At 27.4% G+C, this 10386-nt stretch overlaps 1 long non-coding RNA gene across 2 annotated transcripts in view; it reads left to right on the forward strand.

The window, feature by feature from the left end:
• The first annotated feature begins 7204 nt into the window (after nucleotides 1–7204).
• Nucleotides 7205–10386, forward strand: part of LOC136081086 (uncharacterized) — a 7327-nt gene continuing 4145 nt past the window's right edge. For both annotated transcript variants that reach the window (XR_010638881.1, XR_010638880.1), the window contains exons 1-3: nucleotides 7205–7412; nucleotides 7725–7793; nucleotides 7934–8061. This is a non-coding gene — a long non-coding RNA (uncharacterized LOC136081086). The remainder of the gene's footprint in view (nucleotides 7413–7724; nucleotides 7794–7933; nucleotides 8062–10386) is intronic.

Here is a 10386-nt window from a genome sequence, read left to right on the forward strand (position 1 = left end):
CATATATTATTAAAAATATTTTGAAATGTGCTTAAGAAGTTATCAAACGCAATATTAGGATCTGTTGATGAATAAACGTTATCCCATCGTTCTATTTGCAGTTTGTTTTTGAAAATATTCAGGTTTTTTATAGAAAGGTTTCTGTAAGTCACAAATCATTTTTTATTGTCAATATTAGATAGTACTTTACGTGCTATATGGGAAACCAGAAAACGATCAGAAAAGTCTGCAATAAAAAGGCCTGATTCAAATTTAGTATTTAGGGAACTGTTTGTTAAAATAATGTCAATCACAGAAGATAATTAATTAGTAAAGCGTGTGGGCTTGAATATGGTAGGTATCATATTAAATTCAAATAGTAAATTGAAATAGTTTTTTATGTTTGCAAATTTTTCATAACATAATGCGTCCATATTTGTATCTCCCGCTAAGAAAACGTACTTGTTTTGTTTACTCATTTGAGACATAAAACTTCTTAAGATATTAAGGATTAACTTGTTTACCACATGGCGCACAGTGGGACGAAATCCTAATTTTGTGGCCAAAATTCCCAAATTACCTACATAAGGGTTTTCGAGGTCGCTGATTAGGAATCTGAGGTCAGATTTAAAAAATTCAAAATGGCGGCTCTAATATGGCGGCCAAAACTGCTCATACGTTGAAAATATGAAATCTCATGTAGTTTGGTTTTCAAGGTCATTGTTAATGATTCAGGAGTTAAATTAAAGCAAAAACATTGCAAAATTATTTTCAAATTTATACCATTAATAAAAAAACAGAAATTTGTAATTTTAATTTTATTATTTTTTTATAAATTAATAAAAGATTGATTCACATATATGTAAAAAAATTGTTTCTTTAATCCTAGTAACAAAAATCACGTATGTCATATTCATCAATGTTCGAATCATTCAATTCGGAATTTGATGTTGAACCACTTGTATCTAAATCTAAATTGTCGCTTGTCTCTTGTCTGGTGACTTCAGGTTGTTTTAACAATTGTATAACTTCTTGATGTAGAGATTTTAGCGGTCTCTGGGGAAATTACCTGATGCTCGAGAGAAATGGATCTGATGTTCATAAGAGCCTATTAAAAATGTCTCTCATATTCGATTCTCTTGAGCATTTTCTTGAATGCTGTAATCTGAAGTTTTTAATGTCCTTATTGCGTGACTCTTGGGCATCTTCAGAAAGTTGTCCAATCGGTAAAAAGGCATACTTTATCATTTCTGCTCCATGGATCAGCAATTTATGTACAGATGTAGGCATGTAATACCGCGGATATAAAGCAACAAATAAATGGGCGGTGTTTACACAATAGTCTTTGAATTTTTCATCATTTATATCAAACCCGCTCGAAATTACCTGCAAAATATCATGAAATCGGTGAATTAATTTTTTATCGACTCCTGTTATTTCAGCAGATATAGCAGCATTTTGAAAAAAGCGGTGCGCTGTATTTCCATCGTTAGAGCTTCCATATCCTGGCTTTGGTCGATCAATGATAAGCCCCAGTTTTATCCTAAATTGAGTCTGTATTTCTTCCTTACGTATTTTCACATTCTTTTTATCTTCCTCTCGACGAGCTTGCCACTTTTCAGTTGTTAGCTTATACGACAGATGCAAACAGCACTCGAAAAAACGAATCCAAGCATGCAATTTAGATATGTCAAATCTTAAATTATCTGTTGCAATGTCCATTTTTATAATGTTGTTGATGTCATTAAATTCTTTAGAGGATGCTTTGCACAGGAAGCAGCGTTGTGTAGAAGTGGTATCAGTTACTGCATTACAGACTTTACCGTCTATCATCGTAAATGACATAAAATAAGTTACTGAAATGGATTTTCCATTTTGTTCATTAGCATATGGTGCAAGATCCTCAATCTGCAGTTCAATGTCGGTAACTTCTTTCAATGATGACTGTACACCTTCATGTACAAACTGCAATCGTATTGGTCTGCAGAATCGCGGAGATGATGGTCAAGAATTTTTCCACACAATAGTTGCTTCAACCGTCTCGTGGTTGATGTGTATTAATTGTAAAGGTACAAGAGAAGTAAAAAAAATGCTTCCATCAGATTTTCCAGTCTCAGTAAGTTTTTGTTTATAAACACTTTGACCGCTGCTTCCATCACATTCCCATTTACAGTAAAGTACTAATTTTTGCAAAATTTCCGGATTTAGAGTATCAATGACATCAGCCTAAAGTTGTATAATTCTAGATGTGGTATGATTAAGTAAAGCCTGTAGTTCAATCTGTGCGCACGACTCACTAACAGTTGTGTACACAACTGATGAATAACAACGGTTTTTTGCTTTTTCTACTTCAAGGTATGATGGGTATAATTTGCATTTATGTGCTCTAGCTACATTTCTTGATAGTTGATAAGAGTGCTTTGATTCTACTTTCTCGATCATTAAAGAAAGTGCTTCATCTGGGGTTAAAGGTACTTCATTTTGTAAACTAGCAGCGGATGTATATTTTGAGACTCTTGTTGGAGTTGTTAATGTGACATCTTTAACAACTTGAACAGCATGTACTTGACCAGAAGTCGTTAAACTCACTTGAGCAGCATATGCCAATTCTTCTGTAGAAAAAGTAGAACGTACTTCTTGAGTCTTTCGCCTCTTTTATCTTTCACTAGAAGAAGCAAAGAATTGCGAAGGTCGCCCACATGTTCCTTTTTTATTATCACTCTTCACAATCTTCTCAGGTGTTGTGCATTCAGTATTGGACAATTTTGAAAATTGGACGGTGCTCTTCAACCATCCTCCATTTTTTTTCAGAAAAAAATCTTCCCATCTTCCTGCTGCTGTCTGTCTTAATCGAAAATTTGAAAATAACCGTGGTAATGACATTTTATCATCGCCTACTTGTATCACATGTTCCGTTTTTTTAAAAATTGCATCTGTCAAAACATCAATGATGAATTTATTTTCATTTTTTAAACTGTCTTTCACCAAAAGGAATATATCTTTTCTTGAAAATTCCATATTTGAAGATTTGGAAGACTCTGTAAAAAAAAATACAGTAATAACTGCTGAAAGTTCTTTGAGGACTATTTTATAAAACTTTGAGATTATCATAAAACGGAATGAGAAGTAACTTTTAAAGCATATATTTAAAATAAAAAATTATTGCATTAAAATGTAATTAGTGCTATTAAATAATGTTAATTCACTAATTTCCATGACCATTAATCCGTGGTGCGACATTAATCTATTAACATAGTTTAATGTCGCACCACGCATTCCTCCATAAAAACTAGTCTCATTATTAAAATGGCACTCAATGGCAGCCAATTTTTTAATATGTTATGTTTAACACTACACACGATCAGTTCCTTGTCAAAAGAAGGTGGATAACCACGGCTAAATTTTTAAAACGACATTAGAAAATCGATTTCAGATAAAAAATATACAATTTTTTATGTTTACTTGTCGCGCGATTTAAATATGAAAAAAATTAAAATTAGCAATAACAGTGCATAACCATATATTCTGCATGCCTCCAGAAAGTGATTCCATTATGCCGAATTCCAATTGAAATAGTTTCTTCAGTTTAACAGCACTTTAAAACAGGCAAGAATTTTTCAACGTGTCCACTTGTTTAGCGCGTACCGAACGGAGGCTAAATGTCAACTGACGCCCAGGCCAGCCTTGAGCAAGTATATACTTGCCCTGTTGGGAATTTTGTTCCAGGACTATCTGTAAACAAGATCTGAACGTAAAAAGACGAAAATATAAAACTCAAAAATTTGACTTTTGGCCACGAAATCGAGATTTCGTCCCACTGTGCATCGCTGCAAAAAAAAAGCCAGTAAAAGGTTTTTTGGAAATGTCTTTCAAACACAATCATTGCCGGCATAAGATTTTTTTTTTTAATTGAGAAGTGACACTTCTCTGACTCTATTAAGAGCAGAAGTGTGCGCTTCTTTGACTCTATTGAGAATAGAAGTGTGCACTTCTTTTGTAAGTAACAGGTTTATAAGAGATGTAGTTGTATACAATATTCTCTTAAGCTTGTTGTGTAAAAAATATATTTTTGGTGATTATATCCATCATTGCACTTCTCTTGCAGCGAAAAATTAAGTGAAGTATTTTGATAAGGACTAAAGTATGATCAGTTGAATAAAAAGATATGGCAAATGTTTTTAATTTCAGAGTATAATACAAATGACAAACCGAAGTTTGCTTGTTTTTCCATCAGATAATTAAACTTCATTTTCATTGTAGCTTAAACACCTGTTTGGAAAAGCCCAAGAAAGCTTTGACCAAGCTAAAAATGGACATGGATTTTCTCTACAAAAACAACTAATTAAAGAACTTCAGCTTGTTTTTTTTTTAATTGGTTAAAATTTGTTTCTAAAACTTTTTTGAACGCTTTTGATGATAGTTTCTTTAAGTTAATTTATAAGTTTTTTTTCAGAGCACTACTTTTTTTAAATTCTTAGTTATGCTTTAGAACATTTTACGAGGATTGCCTTTTCATTTTTCTCGATATCTCTTAGATCTCTCTCTTGAAATTTTTTTCTTTATTTCAGGACTTCGAAAAACTTGATTGGCTTGATATTCTGCATAACAGTTTTTTCTTGCTTTAATTTTGAATCCATTTCTTAAAAGGCGTAAACAATATTTGAATACTTCACAAATATTTACTGATTGCATTTTAAAGAAAAACTTAATTAACAGAAAACCACAAGGAAATATAAATTTAAAAAAAATTTTTGATTTCCTTAAATTTTTAACAGAATCGAATTTAAAACACTAATTATCTCTTTGCCTGAGTTCAGTGATTCAACAGTTTTTAAACTATAATTACAAGTTAATCTAATGAGATTTAAAATTTTTTCTTTGCCAAGCAACCCAGCAAACATGTCAGCGTTGAATCAACGTTGAAAACCGGTCGCGGCGTAGAAAAAGCGTTACAGTCACAAAAACAACGCGCTTTCAACGTTGAATCAATGTTTGTTATTGTATACTAAATTGCGGTAAATTTAAACGTTGAATAAGCGTTGAAATTGTAACGTAATTTAGCTTCTCAAAATAAGACGTTTATTCAACGTGGAATCAACTTACGCAAAAAGCCATTTTAAAGACGATTCAAAATCTATGCTTCATCAACGTTAAAAATAAACCGCTTTTTAAACGTCACATTTTCAACGTTGAATAAGCGTATAAATATCAACTTATATTATCTTCTCAAAAAACCGCGTTTATTCAACGTTGAATAAAAGTACGCAAATAATCACTGTAAAAACGTCGCAAAGTTGAAGGTTTATCAAAGTTAGACATAAGCTGCTTTTTCAACGTATTTAAGCTATTTATGAAACAACGCTTATTCAACGTTACATATACCAACGTTGAAAATGTGGTAGTTAAAAAACGTTGAAAAAGTGTTATTTTGCCAACGTTAATTAAACGTTGTTTTGACAACGTTGAGGAAGTGACACATTGAAAATTATTGTCTCATTAACTAGCCATTACAAAAATAATTTGCCGTAAAGAAAAGGCAACTAAAACTTAATAGAATACATGCAGATGGTATAAAAAAAATATTTTGATAAAGTTATGTTTTATAACTTCTTTTTATTGCGGCTAATTTAAAACTTTTAGATTTTGCATCAAATTGTATATAATATACATAAATCTCAGAGTATATTCGGTTTATTCAGGTTATTTTTGTTGATGATTTATTTATTTGAAAATGACCATTTTAATAAATTGCAAAGTTGTATTAAATATGTTATTTCTAAGTTCAAAATAGCACTTAATTTTAATAAGATTCAGATGTTTTAAGTAATATCAAAATTAATAAAACATAATAAGTCAGACTAAATTTAGTCTGTTCACAGACTAATTTTTTTATTTATTTGAAAAACTTTAAACACCTTACCCTAATTATCAAGCAAATATTCAGTATAAAATCTTCGACCAATAATGAAAGTATGCATTATTAAGTTTTTTTTATATAAAAACACGTTTGGATATGAAACTTTATTTCCATTTTTTTGAAAAACTTCTAATTTTAATAGGAAAAGTATTAAGTCCTAATTATAGAGTTGGTGTTGTATATTTAATTCTAACATTTATTTTTTATCATACATTTTTAATTATTTTAATAATATGTATTTATGCATATATATTTGGGTAAATTTATGAATATATATAAAAGAAATATATACATTTTATATATGTATATATAATGTTTATATTTCTAGTCCTAATTTTAGAGTTGGTGTTGTATATATAATTCTAACATTTATTATTTATCACATACCTTTGATATGCATTTTTATTTATTTTAATATTATGTATTAATGCATGTAATTAAGAATATATATATATATATATATATATATATATATATATATATATATATATATATATATATATATATATATTATATATACAGTTATTTATATATACATTTTATATATACATATATATATATATATTATATATATATATATATATATATATATATATATATATATATATAGTATATATATACATATATATACATACATTTTATATATATACATATATATATATATAGTGTGTGTATATGTATTTTTATATATATATATATATGTATATATAATATATACATATATATATATATATATATATATATATATATATTTTTATATATATATATACATATAAACATATATATTTGTTTATAAATGTATATATATATATATATATATATATATATATGTATATATATATATATATGTATATATACATATATATATACATACATTATATATATATATATATATATATATATATATATATATATATATATATATATATATATATATATGTGTATATATATGTGTGTATATGATATATATATATATATATATATATATATTTATATATATATATATGTATATATACATATATATATACATATAAACATATATATTTGTTTATAAATGTATATATATATATATATATATATATATATATATATATATATATATATATATATATATATATATACTATATATATATATATATATATATATATATATATATATATATATATATATATATATATATATATATATATATATATATATATATATATAATATAAACATATATGTATATATAAGTATATATATATTTACTATTATATATATTTATATATATATGTAAATAAAACAAATTATGGTTTTTTTTTAGATGATCTATTACAATGACTTAACAATCTTGGGCTGAAGTTGTTTATTTAAAAAACAGATTGAAGCAGAGGCTGTTGCTCTATGTTGTTGGGTAGAAGATGGTTGGTTATTTTTGTCAACTGGTGTTCATGCAATGAAAGCTGCCTATAATAGTTTTCCAATTGATTATTCATGGAACAAGCTTAGAGTTAAAAAATTTAAAGTTACTGGAGGTCATTAAATTTTACAGTACTCATTGCTATTTTAATTGTTTTATATGAATAAAAAAACTGTTATAGTTTTATATTAATGGTGAAGTACTATATCAAATAAACTTCTATAATTAACGGTGAAGTACTATATCAAATAAACATCTAATAAGTCTTATTTTTATTTTGGGATAAGTAAAATTTTGAATCTGTTTATTGTATTATGATTGCCTAGATATATATCGTAATCTGTTTGCACTGGGTCTACGTTTTAGTTTTTACATTTTTGTTTATATTTGTTTTGCTAAATAATTACTTATAAGTATCTATTATTAGATAAAAAAGTAGGCGAAGGATTTAATTTTACAACTACAGAGGACTCCAAAAAAGAATGAAAGTAATTATGTTAGTGAATGATTGTGTTTCTCTTTGCATTTAACTTTTTATATGGTGAAGAATAAATAAAACTTAATAATAACTATTAGTCATATCTGATTTTAATAATACTGTTTAAATTTTTTTGACATATGATAATTTGATTTTAGGTGTAAGTTTATTAAGTAAATCTGGTGGATCAAAGATAGAGAAATGATATGGTTTTAACTGGTTTCCATCTTATGAACAAAGTACATTATATGATTTAAATTGATAGTTTATAGTTACAACTATTCAAGTAAGTTTAATTTAGTTAATTTATGTATGGAATTGTGACTATTTTTAATTGTAAAATTTGACTTCCATAAAATGTATATGTCTATATTTATATATATATATATATATATATATATATATATATATATATATATATATATATATATATATATATATATATATGTATATATATATATGTATATATATGTATATATATGTATATATATATATATATATATATATTTATATATATCTATATATACGTATATATATATATATGTATATACATATATATATATATGTATATACGTATATATATATCAGACCTTCCAACCTTTTTTTTTTAAAACCTTGAGATTCATTAAAAAAAACCTTGAGATTTACACAAAAACCTTGGGAAGCGTAAAATTAAAAAAAAAGGGCTTTTTTTCGAACAAGAAAAATTAAAATAGAATGAAAAGTTACATTTTATAAATAAATAAATAATATTTATTCATTATGTTTAGCATTGTACATTTTTGTTGCTTTTTTTGATGTTTTTAACAGCTGTTCAGATGGTTTCCACTTAAAACACGGTATAGTAGCCTCGGGAAACATTGTTTTCATAGCTAAAATACTTGATAATGTCCCATCCAACTGTAATGCTGATCTCTCAAGACATTTGTTTTTTTTTTACAATACTAAACAATCGTTCTAACTCAGCGTTACTGTGGGGAATATTAAGAACAATTTCAACTAATTTTGGTAGCAGTTTAAAACGTTTAACTAATGTGTTGGGAATAACCATTTTTGAAATATGGTACCATAAAATGTCAATTCTGTAGTGAAACAAAGGTTCACCTCCAATATCATCAAGAATCTTTTCAGGTATCTTAGCTTCCTCAAAAACATTATCAAAATCATTGTTCTTTAAAATCTGATAATCGCTAAACTCCTCATACAATTCATCAGGTTTGATACCATTCATCAAGTGTGGGAACCGGTCATAAAAATACTGAACTTGCTCCCACTTCGAGTTTTCACGGTCTAAAACATCCACCCAACCAGCATTAACAATTAAATCGTCGTTAAGAGGAAATTTGTGCTTAATATATTTAAGAGACGACTTAAAAAAATAGTAAGCAGCATCATCAAAATTCTTTTGTTTTTGTGAAATATCTCCTGTTTCAAAGAGTTGCCTGAGTTTTTGTTTTGTTAGAACTCCAAGATAAATATCTTGCGTATCAATATAATTTTTTGAATCTTCTAAGTCTATTTCTAAAACCGATGAAATGTTTTTCAGTTTGTTTGGTAGAATAATGCGCTTAGCCAGCTTTTTGCCTAGACTTTCCATTGCTGATTTTAGACAATGAATTGTTGGCTCTTCTCGCTGCAATAGTAGATTGAAATGTAAAAACAAAGGTAATGCTGAAGTTAGAAAAAGTGTTGCTGGTTTCAAAATTGGATTATGAAATTTGTCATATAAACGCTTAAACCTTTCATCAGCAAAACTTTCACTTGAAAAATAAGCTTTCAGGCTTGTATACTTGACAATAGCTCTTGAAATACATTTCTCTAAAGATAGCCATCTAACTGATAGATGTTTTAGAATGCCTTGATATTCTTGATTACAAAATTCAAAATACTCTCTCAATTTGCCTTTTTTTGTTTTGCACTCTTATCAAACCAATAGTACAAATCAATCATAACATTTTAGACATTTAATCCAATATAATCACAAAAAACATCATGTGCTTTACTAGCAGCTAAGTGTGCAAGATGACAATGGCAGCCATCAATAAAGATATTATTTTTTTTTTCTAAAAATCTTGATGCAATCATAGAGTTTGTATTATCAACACTTAAACTTATGCAATTTTCCCATGGAATTTCATATACTTCGAATTTTTTTCTATAGAAGAAAAGATAACAGCAGCCTTTGCACAATCAACTCCAGATGTTAAGCACATATCAAAGAAATGACATGTTATTGTTTTTGAGCGGTTAGCATCAAATATTTTGATACATATAGGATTCATCTTATCAATGCCAAAGTCATTCGATCCATCTGTGCCTAAGGAATATGGATGAACTTTACAATGTTCTACAATGTAATTTCGACAATGTGGAGCAAATGATTCGTTTATAATAGCCATTGTTTTAGTTCGACTTGCTGCATACCTCTTGGCTATTTTACTGTCTGGAAAAACCTCTTTAAATAGAGATGTAAGATGATCGGAGGTGGCTAAAGAAATGTTGTGCTGAACCAAAAAATTTGTTACCATGACTTCAGCATTAATTACTTGATTATCTAATGTTGTGTAAGTTTTTAAAAAGTTATTTAAAGAAGTTTGCTTTTTTAATGCAA

The sequence above is a fragment of the Hydra vulgaris genome, chromosome 06, assembly GCF_038396675.1.
Source record: "Hydra vulgaris chromosome 06, alternate assembly HydraT2T_AEP".
Lineage (NCBI taxonomy): Eukaryota > Metazoa > Cnidaria > Hydrozoa > Anthoathecata > Hydridae > Hydra > Hydra vulgaris.